Source organism: Eublepharis macularius, chromosome 2, assembly GCF_028583425.1.
Source record: "Eublepharis macularius isolate TG4126 chromosome 2, MPM_Emac_v1.0, whole genome shotgun sequence".
In the NCBI taxonomy this organism is placed as follows: Eukaryota; Metazoa; Chordata; class Lepidosauria; order Squamata; family Eublepharidae; genus Eublepharis; species Eublepharis macularius.
Window position 1 is genome coordinate 209,902,586 of NC_072791.1, and position 13,859 is coordinate 209,916,444.

Here is a 13,859-nt window from a genome sequence, read left to right on the forward strand (position 1 = left end):
CACAGCAGTGCTTGTTCCTCTGTGACCTTAATAATTCTGTCTTTAATAACAGTTTCCACCAATTCACCCCAAACAAATGTTAGAGTAACTGGCCCATAATTTCCTGGCTCTTCTCTGGAACCCCCCCTCCTTTAAAAAAAATGCAGTTACATTTACTACTTCGTATCCTCCAGAAAAGAGGTCCACTTCAGCTACAAATAGCATTGTTTTGTTAGGTCTTTCAGTTTCCTCAGAACTCTCAGGTGTATGCAGCTCCTTGTATTTGTTCCTTCACCTCACTACTGTTCTCTTAGATTCAGTGGTACTTTTCCTAATCTACAGTATGCAACCTATTTGTACCTATTTGTACTTTTGGCTCCATCTTATTTTTTACAAGTTTCTTTTTCTAACATTCACCTTTGGGGCAAATTTCCATTCTTGTACATGCTGAACTTTAGAGCCTTTTGATCATTGTTCTCAGTAATACTTAAATTTCACATCAGGGCTTGACAACTGGTCGGAACCAAGTCCAGGGTTGTCTCCTCTCTAGTCTCTCCACCCTCCTAGTATCTGCAAGGTCTGCTGTATCTGTGTTCTCATTTAACACCAGGCACTCCACTTCTCCCATCTTGTCTTTGAGGCATTTTGCATTTGCATCCACTGTCAGGGCTTGCTGTGGCCGCCGCTGGCCGGGGCACTGGCATCCCTGGCCCTGATGTCAAAGGGGTGTCAGGGGTACTGCAGGACACTGCTCTGTGGAAGGAGGGGCAGTATACATCACCCAGACTCCCTCTCAGTCCACTTGCTGGCCTGCTCAACCTGATCCAGTCCTCCCCCTTGATCTCCTCCATCCACCTTCTTCCTCACCTCTTCTCACTCTCTTGCATCACTCCTACTCAACCCACCCCACCTTGTGAGAGGGCTTCCCTTTTATTCCCTCAGCCTTGCCATGCTCCACCTGCCAACAACGCCCTCCTGCTGCCTTCTAACCATGGCCCTAGCTGGCCTAGGCAGCTGCACCTGTTCTTGTTTGGCTGGAAGTGCTGGGCCAGGCCACCTGTGCCTCGTTGGCTGGCTATCCAGCCTCTCTGGCTGGGCTGACAGCTGAAGGCAGGTCCAGCTGAGCCTCCTTGGCTGACTGCCCATCTTTTCCCCCAGATTGCCTCAGGCAGCTCCACCTGGTGTTGCTTCACTCCTGGCATCCCCTGGGCTAGGTTATTGCTTTCAAGCTGGGCTGCAGGCTGGGGCATGGCTCTGGGTTGCTGAGGTTGCTTCTCCTCCCTGGCTGGTAAGGCTTCAGTTTGCCCGGCTGCTGGTTGCCTGTCCTCACTGTCTTTGCTCTCTCCATCTGTGCTGGCCCCCTCTGGGTTGCCCCCACTCTCCCTGCCTGGTCCCCTGGACTCCCACTGGAGGGTGGGGCTAGCTGGCCTCCACCTGCCCCTTTTAACCCTCTGAGGCTTGGGTGTCTCTTCCCTTCCTTCTGTGGCCGGCTGCTTCTGGGTCTGGCTGTCTGCTGGGAATGCTGGACCACTGTCTCCCGGGGGTCTCCCATCCTCTTCTCTAGGTAAGTCTGGGGGCTGGGCTGCAGACCCCAGACATCCACTTTATTGGCCTGTGCTTTGTTTTCTTCTCCAAGCAACCTCAATGTACACTTTTTCCCCCATGACCCTTTGGTCCCCCTCAACAGCTAGCATTTCCTGGTATCCCGAGTTGAAACTTGTCTCATCTAGTTAACCCATAATTCCAGACTGGATGCTTTCCAAATCCTGTTAGGTAATTTAAAAGCATTTCCGTAATCTTTCTGATGTTAAATAACAGCAGTCTTTTCAAATGGAACCCATCTCTTCTTTACAGGGTCAGCTTGTCCATACTACCTTGGGAGGCCTGGATGTTCTGCTGCCTACAAATCTAAACATTTCCTCCAGGATTAAACAGTTACATTTCTCATCATTGGTGCAAATGGCTGCTGGCTCCCCCCCCACATGATGTACAATCCTATCTAGACAACAAGTTTAGGCAGGCAAGTCAACATGCAAGCAGAAAGATCCATCTCTCTAAGGATCAAGGGTTCCGCTGCCAGGAATACACCTCCTCCCCAGAGGGATAACTTCAGTGGGAAAGGATATTAGGTTATCATCTGAGGAATAAGATCCGGGTCCAATAACACCTTAAAGAACAACTAGATCTCCAAGCTATGAGGTTATGAGAGTCAAAGGGAGTTTTGACTCTTGAAAGCTTGTACCTTGACAAGCTAGATGGTCATTAAGATGCTATTGGACGCAGATCTTGCTCTTCGACTGCATGCTACCAATATGCAACCATCTGAGGATTGAGTACTTTCTAAAGATTCATTCCCCTCCTTAATTTCTAGTCTCATTCTCCCTGACAGCAGAGGAGCCGGACACTGGCCTGTACAAATGACTTATCCTAGGCTAGAGTTCACTCCTCTGGTGAGCAGTTCTAACACTTTGTGGTTTAGGAGTCCTTGAGCAGTTTGCTGAAAGGAAGCGTGCATGGTTACACGTGTGCAGGCAATGGAGTGCATAGGGTCCTAAAGGGCTGCGCTGTGTCAATGATGTCTCCGGCATTTCTGTAGCCAATTAAATGGAACAAACAGCAACCTGCTCCATCACCAGCGTCTGATGAACTCCAGTGCAAACAAAATGCAGGGAAGGGTAATAAGATTGTCACTTACAATAGAGAATCGATGTACAACTTGTAGGTGTTTGAAATGGGAGATTTCAGTTCCCATGCACTTAACAGATTGAACGAAAACGATCAAAGCATCTTAGCATCCTGCTTCCACCTAAAGATGGAAGCCTGGTTTTGTGCACTGCTTTCAGCAGTTAAAAGTTAACTTTCTGCATTATTCTTTTTTTAAAAAATACACATAGAGACAAAGTAAAATTAAGTATAAATGGATTTGGTTCCTCAAAGCATTTGCTTGTATTCAAAATTGTGAGTTAATATGGCATTTTCCAGTATTTAATTTGAGCAATGCATATGCAATTAAAAAGAAATCTCATTGATTGTGGAAGGGGAAACCACGACCCTCCTACTATATAAAAGGCAATCCATATTGGCGACAACTCACTTTTTATCCTTGCACAGGCACATTGCCAACGACCCTGGCCTCGAAGCCACTGCGAAGCGCCCACTTGCTGCCGGGAGGGGGGAGAGGGCTCACCCAATCAACAGCCTAAGCACTCCCCCCTGCACCTCCCCTCAGCATCCTCACACTGTGGCCTCCAGACCACCCGGGAGGGGGCCTGCCAAATCAGATTTCTAGAGCCCGTTGTATTTTGTCACACAATGGGCATTGTTTCTAGTGCTTTATAACAGACCGTGGTCAGAAACAAGAGGAAGAGTGTCCATTAGTATCTCTGGCTGATTGTTTGAGCTAAATTCTGCACATGGGGGAGGATCATAGGACTGACAGCTGCTTCCTATTTAAAAAAATCCCAACTCATAAAATTAGTATGTCAGGAAGAAGAGTGAGTTAGTTTCTAGCTATCAAGGATCATTTTTCTTAACAGTGAAGCATTTTACCATGCGGGCTTTTACCATGTGGGCCTTCATTCTGTCTGATCCATGCTCTCCACCCAATGAGAACTGAATCTTGGAGAGAATTCCATAGGCGGCTGTGCAGTTCATTGCTTACCATTCAGCAAGATCTCTTGACCTCAGTTGCTCTTACCATGAAGAAGACATTCACAAACATTTCTTTGCAGAGTTCTAGGGCTGCTGTAAGCTTCCTCTTATGCCTCATGGTGTGCCAAACGTGTGCTCTTTTCCTCCTATCACTCAGACGCTCAGCATTTGACTACCACCAGCATTCTGCTGTCTAAACAACCACAAACTCATTCCTGTTTTCTGCAGGAGGAACACCAAACTTGGAAAGCTCATTTAGGGAGGAGTATTCTTGACTTACCCATGATGGTTCCCCATCTCTCTAGGAACAAATCCAGCTTTCCCATCAGAGTCAGCGTAGGGTCTCACAGGAGGAGCAGGCAGCTAATTTATCACCCCCCATCCTGCCTCCTTCATCTCAGACTCTTGGCAGGGGTGGTATTAGCCAGCTCATTAGGGAAAACTTAATGATAACTGCTGAAATAGTTTCCGAGTATGGTTTAGTTTTCATCTCACCCATTGCAATTTTCTTTTTTAAATAATAACCAGCATGTATCTTGTTAAATGCAAAAGAGCCACTGTGTAAGATGGCATCCTTGGGAATCTTGCTGCTAAGGTCGAGTGGAGGGGAAACAGAGTTTTCCACCTAGTACCCTCTGTCGCAGCTGCACTGTGAGAAAGAGATCCTTGGACCAGAAGTCCATCTGTTGTGCGCTTAGCTGCATCAGCTTGGCACTAGCACACAGGCCACCATGACGAAAGTCACAGATACTAGATTTGGTTCATTAGGAGAAGGGAGGATGGAAAATAGGCCGTAATCTTCCTGCCATAGTCTTCCTGGATATAGTATCACTGAGGGCTTCTCCAGTGCTGCAAGTGAGGCTATAGTCAACCAGCCAAAACATGGAGCCATCCATTCCAAAAGAGACAAGGGCATTCCTTCTCTTGAACGATGCTAGGGAGCAGATTTTGAGGGTCTCCATTATAGCACACAGCCTCACATTGCCCCTCCCCCAAAAAACAACAGTTGGGGCTCTGAGCCCCAAGAAAACACTGCAAGTTAATACCATTTTCTTCAAATAACTTCAACTTTCATACGCTTAACGTGTCAGATAAGTTCCTGTAGCTGTTAGTTCCTCAAAGAAAATACTTTCACAGTTGTGAAAGTCTTGTTTTGAAATGGCAGAGGCTGGGAACCATCAACCAAACTATGACTGAGAGGAAGGAGAATTGCTCTTTAGTTAGTTGTAATTTTTCTTGTGCCTTAATTCTATACAGATATTCTAAGGTCCCCTCTTCATGGTATTCATTTTTGTTGCTGAGATTCCCATTTTTTTTAAAAAAAAAAGCTATTTGCACCATTTTTACAGCATTTTAAATGCAATTTGTTTATATAATATGCATGCCATCTACATGCTATTGGTACAAAAATAATGCTTAAATTGTACGTGAAAAAATATGCCACAGGGAAACAGAAGATAGCACGAAAATAAAGATGCGCAAGTTTGCTTTGCAGAAAGGGAAAACAAAGCCAGGATATTTGAGTGGAACCAGTAGAAGAATAAAATTTGGTAGAATACCAAGTTACTGGGAATAAAGATTTCCTTAAAGTATGTTTCTTTCAACCGTTCTCTGTATATACATTCATAAAATTATAATTTCCTCTTTTTGCAGTATTCTGAGACTTACAGATTTAATTCTTAGCTCTCCATATTCTACTTTGCTTTGTAGTTGGCTCCCTAACTCATTTCCTCCTGCTGCTAACATTGAGTATTGATTTAATGTAAAGTGCCAGTAAAGGTGGTAGTTTTCTGTCCTATGGGATTAGAAAGTGTGGAACCCACAGTATGAGAGTGATAAAACAGGCTGTCCGTTTCCCCCATATGTCTAGGATATGGCCTGCTAAGCAGAAGCCTCAACTACACCACTAACTTATCCTGCCTTTGTTTTATGTTACTGTCCTCATTTCCCCAAAGCCTTCTTGGAGCTGTAGGTTAGCGAGGTCACACAAAATTACTTGTAAGAGATTCCTAGGTCTCCTTACAGAACTACAAATCCCATAGTTCCCTGGGAAGAGGAAATGACAGTTTAACCTGTTTAGGTCTATCAATATGAACATTTCTTTTCTGGGCAGCCTATATTAATTAAATTAAGTTTGCATGACCAGCACTGAATAAATGTTGTTCATATTCAGGTTAGGAGCCCTTTAAGAATGCAACAACGTTGAGAATATAGGTAAGGAAAGTTTGTTCGTGGCCAAAGGCCATTACAATCCATACAAAGACAGAATGAGAATATAATCACTTTTGAGTTGAGAATATAATCACTTTTGAGTTGACCTTTGAAGTTGTTCAAATTATTTTTAATGCTCAGCTGATAGTGTTACAGAGGTTTTTGAAGAAAAGTTCTATCAAGTTAGGGAGAAATTTCTGCCAATAATGTTCAACGACCAGAGGCAACAAAGTGGCCCCTCCTTTTACTCTCTGCACTCATTTTTTTAAACAAAAGGCCTGAGTGACCATTTCCTCTGGAACAGTCCCCTGTACCACAAACAGTTCCATCTTTCACAGATGATGCATCTGGCCGTAGCATTGGAGCAACTGGGCTGGCCATGGTGTGCGCATTCTGCATCTCTGGAAACATTGTTGACTTTGTTCACCTGGTACCTTTTGAAACTGAGCAGGGGAACATCCAGTTGATTTCCACAGGCCTGGGCGTTTATTTCAGATTGATTGACATGAAGCACAGAAAAAAGTCCCTGCCTTCATGGCATCAACAAAGAGATGAAGGGTTTTTTAACCTCAGAAATTTAACAGCAAGAGCTGTTAATATTCTGCACTGAAATTTCTGTAAAGAAAACTGGAATCTCTGCAGCTCTGAAAAGAACGATATTATTTATGCAAGTTTGCTTTTTTAATGCAAATGTTCTGGTTGTATGCATGATAATAAAGCAGGTTGTGAGGTGTTTTGCAGTCTCTGGCCAGAGCAGGTGTGTGGGCAGAAGGAGAGGAATTAGTAAGGAAGTGGGTTGTGGAAGGGGAACATGGCGGAAAGCTGTGTGGGAGAAGCAAGCAGACCAACGGTGCTGGAAAGCCATGTGCAGTAGAGCTGACTGCCTTTTGCAGATGCGAGTTGTCGGTTTGTTTCACCTGCATGAGAACTGAATGAATGAATGAATTTGTTTGTGGTCAGAGACCATAACAATGGCAATGAGAATTAGAGACTTGCTTTTTAGAAACCAGTCTAAGACTCTGACAAATCACAGTACCAGGGCTTTTTCTCAGCAGGAACATGATGGAATGGAGTTCTGGAACCTCTTGAAAATGGTCACATGGCTGGTGGCCCCGCCCCCTGATCTCCAGACAGAGGGGGGTTTAGATTGCTGGAGTGGCACAGAGGGCAATCTAAACTCCCCTCTCTCTGGAGATCAGGGGGCAGGGCCACCAGCCATGTGACCATTTTCTCCAAGGGTGACCCACTGAGTTCCACCACCTCTTTTCCCAGAAAAAAAAGCCCTGCACAGTACTGCATCCACCACCGAATTCCACAGGTATGGATTCACAATAAATGTACAGCATTGGCTATAGCCGGTGATTGACAGAGAAGGCACTGAGAGAGGGCAAATCAGGGTGGAAAACTAACCATACACAGAACAGGGTAAGCACTATCCAGGGAGATGGACTGCACTGAAAGGTGGGCCAGTTCAAATGCACCTTTGATAAACACAAGGAAAAGCACCTTTGGTTTGAATTTTGTAAAAGAAAAACAAAAGAAAGCATTGAAAGCAATTCCTCTCCCCTGGCGTGACAGTCAGCGTGGGGTTATGATCAAGAAGCACTCTGAAGACTCAACCATGGGGAGGGGGGGATAACCACAGTAGCAAACTGTGAATTTTATAAATGTAGATATGTAATCCATTCTTTTGAAGTGAGGTACTATGAAATATGTAGCATAAAATGGTACTGCTGTTAAATGGGTCGATAATTAATTAAACTGAGCAGCTTTGTAAAGGACAGCTAACTTTGAATGCACGGTCCGCCGAGGGCAACCCCTCTTGCCTGGCTCTTGAAGAGAGAGAGGAGGAGTCTGTTCCCTCCGCGCATCGCGGAAACAACCTGCATATTCACAACAGCCCATCCGGTTCTGGGCACAAGTGGATGTTTTCTATCCCTTTGCTAGAAACAGCTGTCAATGGGGCTCCATTTGTATTGTGCCACACATGAGTTGGGAATCGGTCATAAAGCTGTAAGACGTGTCATTTCTGTTGGCTGCCTTCTTTATAAACTGGATCTGAATGCCCAAGTTTTTAAATTAGACTGCCAACTACATGGTGATTCTTGTGTACGTCCAAACAAAAAGAAAATGGCAGGTTGACTTTTTTCTTTATAGACACTGAATCTCTAGCTACTAATCTAGAGGTGGACACCACAACTGAGAGTAAATACATTAACCACAACTGAGAATAAATACATTATCCATTTATTTGGCTCTGCTATATCTTCTGCACCAGATTTGCAGAGCAGCTTCAGGTTCATCACACTGAAGAGGAAATGGGCCAGAAAAACCCACAGTGTGTGTAATGATTTTTATGGACATATAGATATTCTGTTGAGACACTAGCCCATTTTCTCACAGGTTAGTCCCATGCAGAGTTTATTCTATTCTTAGCCTATTGTAATCAAAGGACTTAGGCGAGAGTTACTCTGCGTAGGATCGCACTGTTAATCTAACACCATTCTTCATTTATAGATCTTTATTGAATATGAACTCAGTGCGGGAAGTGCTTGTCTTTTTAGAACTTTTTTTACTATATCAAAAAAAAATTCCCCAAGTCTTCGCAGTGCATTCTATAAACCGGTTCAGAACAGACACAGTTTTGTTCCATTACTCCAGTGGAACAAAATTCACTTAAATATAAGTTAATTTGTCTGTTAGTTTTGGTTGTTTTGATAGCTCTGATTTTTTAAGAAATGGGCTACGTAATTTCCAAGAAAGATTCAATTATGGACAAGTTTCTAACAAGATATTCTGTCTCTGGGCAGCCTGCAGCCAAAATGGGTTGTGTTATTGGCATGGATTTTTTAACACTAAAGTATATGCAGATTTGATACCCGTCTAAAATTCTGCACTGGTATAATAACATATTGGATTGAAATGGCTGTGTCTTAAGCACTTATTCTCTGGTGTGGTGAGTTTTAGAATTGGGTGATGCGAGCGTACCATTTTGAGCTGTTTCGTTCGTGTGCTGATCGTTGTTAAAAACATGGATCAGAAGACCACTATCGTGACCTCTCTTCCAGGACAGAATGAAATATCTGTGCACAATGCATTTTGCATCCTCGCTTCATATGACATGATGCATTCAGAGTTCTCTGCCTTTTTGAAACAAACAAAATTAAAAACTACTGTATGTTAATTTGAAAATGTGAATAGTATTTTTATAGCTTGTTAAAGACACGGCTAGTTGCATATGTAAATAAGGATAATGTAGCGTTTATTTTCCTTTGTGGGCATCATTCTTTGGAACATAGTTGTCTTAAGGTTGATTTGTATATAAGTAAATGGGCTTGTGATTCACCCTCTCCCTCGCTGCCCCTCCCATTTCCCCCATTCATTTCTCTCCTCACAGGGTTGATTGGAAGTATCATTTTGACATTCTGTGTGATTCTGTGTTAGCACTATTGTGGTGTATTCAAACCCTCTGCACTTGCTTACACAGTAGGATATGACAAATTGTGTGTGGCGTGATGTTACTTTTAACCTTTAGTTTTTCCATCTTTCCACTATGAAGGATTATGCACTGTTAAATACTTAACTGACTTTGGTTAATATTAGTAGCTATTGATATACTTTAGTATGATTTCCCTTTCATTTTTGTTTTTAGATACTGAGGGAGAAACCAGTGTCTCTCTCTTTTTTACCTTTGTGTGATGAGGTTTGTTCTTTTTTTCTGTATCCCCCCCCCCCAAGCTCCTTGTCGGGGTCCCTTGGGAGAGAACTTTCCCTGTTTGTTAAGACTACTGTAGATTGCAGCCTGCTTTAGCGTCATCCTACACTGATCATCCCAGCTGAACAATTTGAAAACTGTTCTGCTTTTTTGTTACATGAATCTGTCAGAAATATATTTTTAATTTAATATAAATGAAATTCAATAAAATACAAAAGAAACAGTCCGGTGTGTATGCATGGGTGGCTTTGACACTGTCTGTCTTTACTGATTGCAACACAGAATCCAGGTAAAAGTTGTGAGCATTTGGGCCTTCCTCGGGCTGGGTCACCGAATTCAAAGACAGATGGGGATGAGGGCTGGTAAAAGTTGGCACCTTTCAAGGTCCAGGGAGAGAAAAGTTGCAATGGGAAATTTGTTTTACTGATAATTGTATATCCCAACATGTTTTGCTAAAGCTTCATCAGGGGATCTAATAAGGATAAAATAGTTTTTTAAAAATTAAAAATTAAAAACAAAGTGCAGACAGTTATTAGAATCTTTCTAAATAGCATCATAAGCATGATATGAGGAGTCATACAGTGGAATACAAGTTGTTATTAAACGCAAAGTATAAGATATATTTTAAAGACAGGGCACAGGATGTGCATGATTAGACATGGGCACGAACAAAAAAAACTGAACAAGCTGTTTGTTGTTCGTTGCCATCCACGGACAATGAACAGTAACTAACATGACCCTATTCACAAACGTGTTCGTTGTTCCTGGCCCCTTAAAGATCCGTTTAAGCTATCAGCTGGTAGGCAGCAGGGGGAATTCCCCCCGCTGCCTGTCAGCTGATAGTTTAAAGGGCCCTTTCTTGCCACGTGCAAGGGGCAGGGCCCTTTAAACACCCCACAAACTGACCTTAGTCCTCACTGTCCTCCAAAGACCCCCCAAGTTTCAGAGAGATTGCACCCCAGAAAAGGCATTATCCATGTGTCCCCCCCTTTGTTGTCATTTTCTCTTCACAGTGGCAAAAACGGGACTCTCTGGTGGAAGCTACTTTAAGGGGTTACAAACTGACCTTCCCAATGTCCAATACCCACCAAATTTGCAGGGGGTATAGTCCTCACTGTCACGTGAAAGACTCCCCAAGTTTCAGAGAAATTGTGCCCCAGGAAAGGCATGATCCATGTGCCTCCCTTTGCTGTCATTTTCTCTTCAGAGTGGCAAAAACGGGACTCTCTGGTGGAAACTACTTTGAGAGGTTACAAACTGATCTTCCCAATGTCCAATAGCCACCAAATTTGCAGGGGACATAGTCCTCACTGTCCTCCAAAGACCCCCAAGTTTCAGAGAGATTGCACCCTGGGAAAGGCATGATGCATAGGTCTCCCCCTTTGTTGTCATTTTCTCTTCACCGTGGCAAAGACGGGACTCTCTGCTGAAAGTACTTTGAAGGGTTAAAGCCAGAAGGAAAGCCAGAAGGAGTTCAGACAGAGTTCAGTCCCTGGCATTGCCAGGGGAATTGATTGAAAGGCCCCAGACTGTCTGGCTTGACAAACGGCTGATGAAGGCAACTAACAAGTCTTGCAATGACCACTTGTTCATTTAGAACGGAGCTTCACAAACGGCTTGTGGGTTTTTTCCATTCGTAATGCTGTTCGTGCCCATGTCTATGCATGATTAAAACCTTTATGTAACAGAATAAAATAAGAACATGGGTTTAACAATTAAGAAATTCCATAATGAAGAGACATAGATGATATATTGTAACAGTTAGCCAGTAACTTCTCCAAACTTCCATCTAGTCTGTCAGCAACTGTGACAGACACTGCATGGTTTAAAAAAGCCTGGAAGGACTGTACATGCACAGCTGCAGGACTATTAAGGGTTAGTCCCTCACAGAATCAGAGAGCTTTGAATGACAGGCTACTCTAAGGCATCTGATTGGGTACCATGAGCTGGAAAGAGGAGAGTCTGTTTTCAGCCCTAGCTGAGAGGAATCTAATGTGAGTATTAAGAGTTGGGAGATGGAGTCCTAATGGAGACCAGTTTTAACACCTACAAGAGAACTGAGGGAAAGTTGGCAAGGAAGTTTGGGAAGTAGGCGCAGACTCCCAAATGGGCCACAGAAAGGGGATAGATCTTCTAAGGAGAGGAGATTTTCCCTACCCAGTCAAACAGGGAGGTAGCTCTGGAGAGTGAAAAGATCCCTGGTCGGGTATGGTTGGAAACTGCTTGTGGAGACCTTCAGGTTCAGTTAATGATAAGGAAAGCACTGGTGTGTGAAAAGAAGGGACTTGAGATGCTGAAAAGTGGGTACCAGCATTCCTAACCCCAGAAGAGAAATAGGATACTAAAAGAAAGTATATTCAAGTGCTTGGGGGAAAAGAAGGGAACCAAAGCCTGAAAACAGAAGCCTTTAAGTATCTGTGAAGAGCATAAGAACGATGTTGAATTACCTCAGAAATTTCAACCCCGATTTCACCTGATCTTTCCTTTCTAAATTAAATAAACTAGTTAGTTATTTTTGGAATTTTTAAAACACCTCTGGTGCCGCTTCTGCTGTTTAAGGGCGAGGGAACATCAAAGTATCTTTCAAGGAGAATGGTACAGAAAACACACAATTAATGGCCATTGTATTACATACACACTGTTGGAGCATGAAGCACATTTAGAGGAGTTTCTTAATTCTGCTGTGTGCCATAATCTAGAACAGAACTTTGAGTGTTGGCAGCAGTGTGAGTGTTTTAGGGACGTGCTAGATGGTGTCAGATTCCAGCCATCTCCCCAAAATGTCCTCCTACTGTTTGGTAGGGCTGGCACTGGAGAATTGGAGTATTCACAGCAGCCTCCTGAATCAGCTCAGGGCATTCAAGTCATTCCTTTCCATGCTCTACTCTCTATACAATCAGAGAATAAAAGGCAAGATCCTAAAATGGCTTGAGGACATGCCTGAGGTAAGCTATGCCCTTGGCTCACATGCTGTGAGTTGGGCATATACACCCCTACAAAAACCAGTGAGGTAGACCTCTTGTTGCATGCGGGAACGGATTTCTTCTTACTTAATATAAAATAAGTCTTGCTGTCAAGTGTTACTTAGATCTCTGCCTCAATCCCATGTGCTCCAATAATGTTGTCTCTAATGCTGTTTTCACACACATTGGATAATGCACTTTAGCAATCATTTGCAAGTGGATTTTTCTATGTGAAACAGGAGAATCCACTTGCCAGTGAAAACTGGAGTGCATTGTAAGTGTGTTATCCAACATGTGTAAAAGCAGCCAAAACTGAGATCCCAGCATGCTTGTGTAAGAACACAAACAGCACCTTCCTGGATCCATCTAGTCCTTCATTTGGTTTGCAAGACTGACCAGTCAGATGCTTCTGGAAAACAATGAAATATAGCACAGCCCTCCCTTGTCCTTTGTTACCCAGAATCTGCTTTTCAGAAGTGCCCTGCTTCTAAGCAAAGTCCCTTTCACTCTCATAGCATCCTTCACAACATTGTCTAATCCACCTTCTAAGCCAGTGATCACCTACATCTTGGGACAGTGTATGCCTTAATGACGGGAGCAGTGTGGTGTAGTGGTGAGAGTGTCGGATTAGGAGCTGGTAGACCTACACAGGCAAGAAATTCATTGGATGGCCTTGACTGTCATGGACTAATTCACTTCTCAGTGTTGTTGTGAGAATGAAGAACAAATCATGTCCTCTGCTGTAAGCGTGGAAGAAGTGTGGGTCCAAAATGTACTTGGCAATTGTATAAAGGACTTTCTTTAACAAATGGAATGCCACTGCACTGATCCCATTAACCATATTCTTCCGATTCAGGCTTGCCTTGGGGAAGAGGAGTGTGAAGGTAAGGAGAGGAAATTTAGTGTAGTGATTAAGAGAGCAGGACTCTAACCTGGAGAACTGGGCTTGATTCCCCACTCCTCCACTTGAAGCCAGCTGGGTGACCTTTGGTCAGTCACAGCTTCTTGGAGCTCTCTCAGCCCCACCCACCTCACAGGGTGATTGGTGTGAGGATAATGATAACACACTTAGTAAACCGGTCTGAGTTAAGTTTCCTGAAAGGCAGTGTATAAATCGAAAGTTATTATTATTAGTAGTAGAAATCATGTTCTCTTTTACAAAGCCTGGATCCCATTTGGATCCTTCAGTTCTATCATATGCATTTAAACTCTAGAAGGTATATCAGGAAGGCTCCTCTAGACAGACATTTTCCAACTCCCTATCACCCAAACAGTAGACTTGTATGGGCAGGGAGCAACTCAGTGGAGGAGTCGTCATAATTTGTATGGCAGCACTGTGT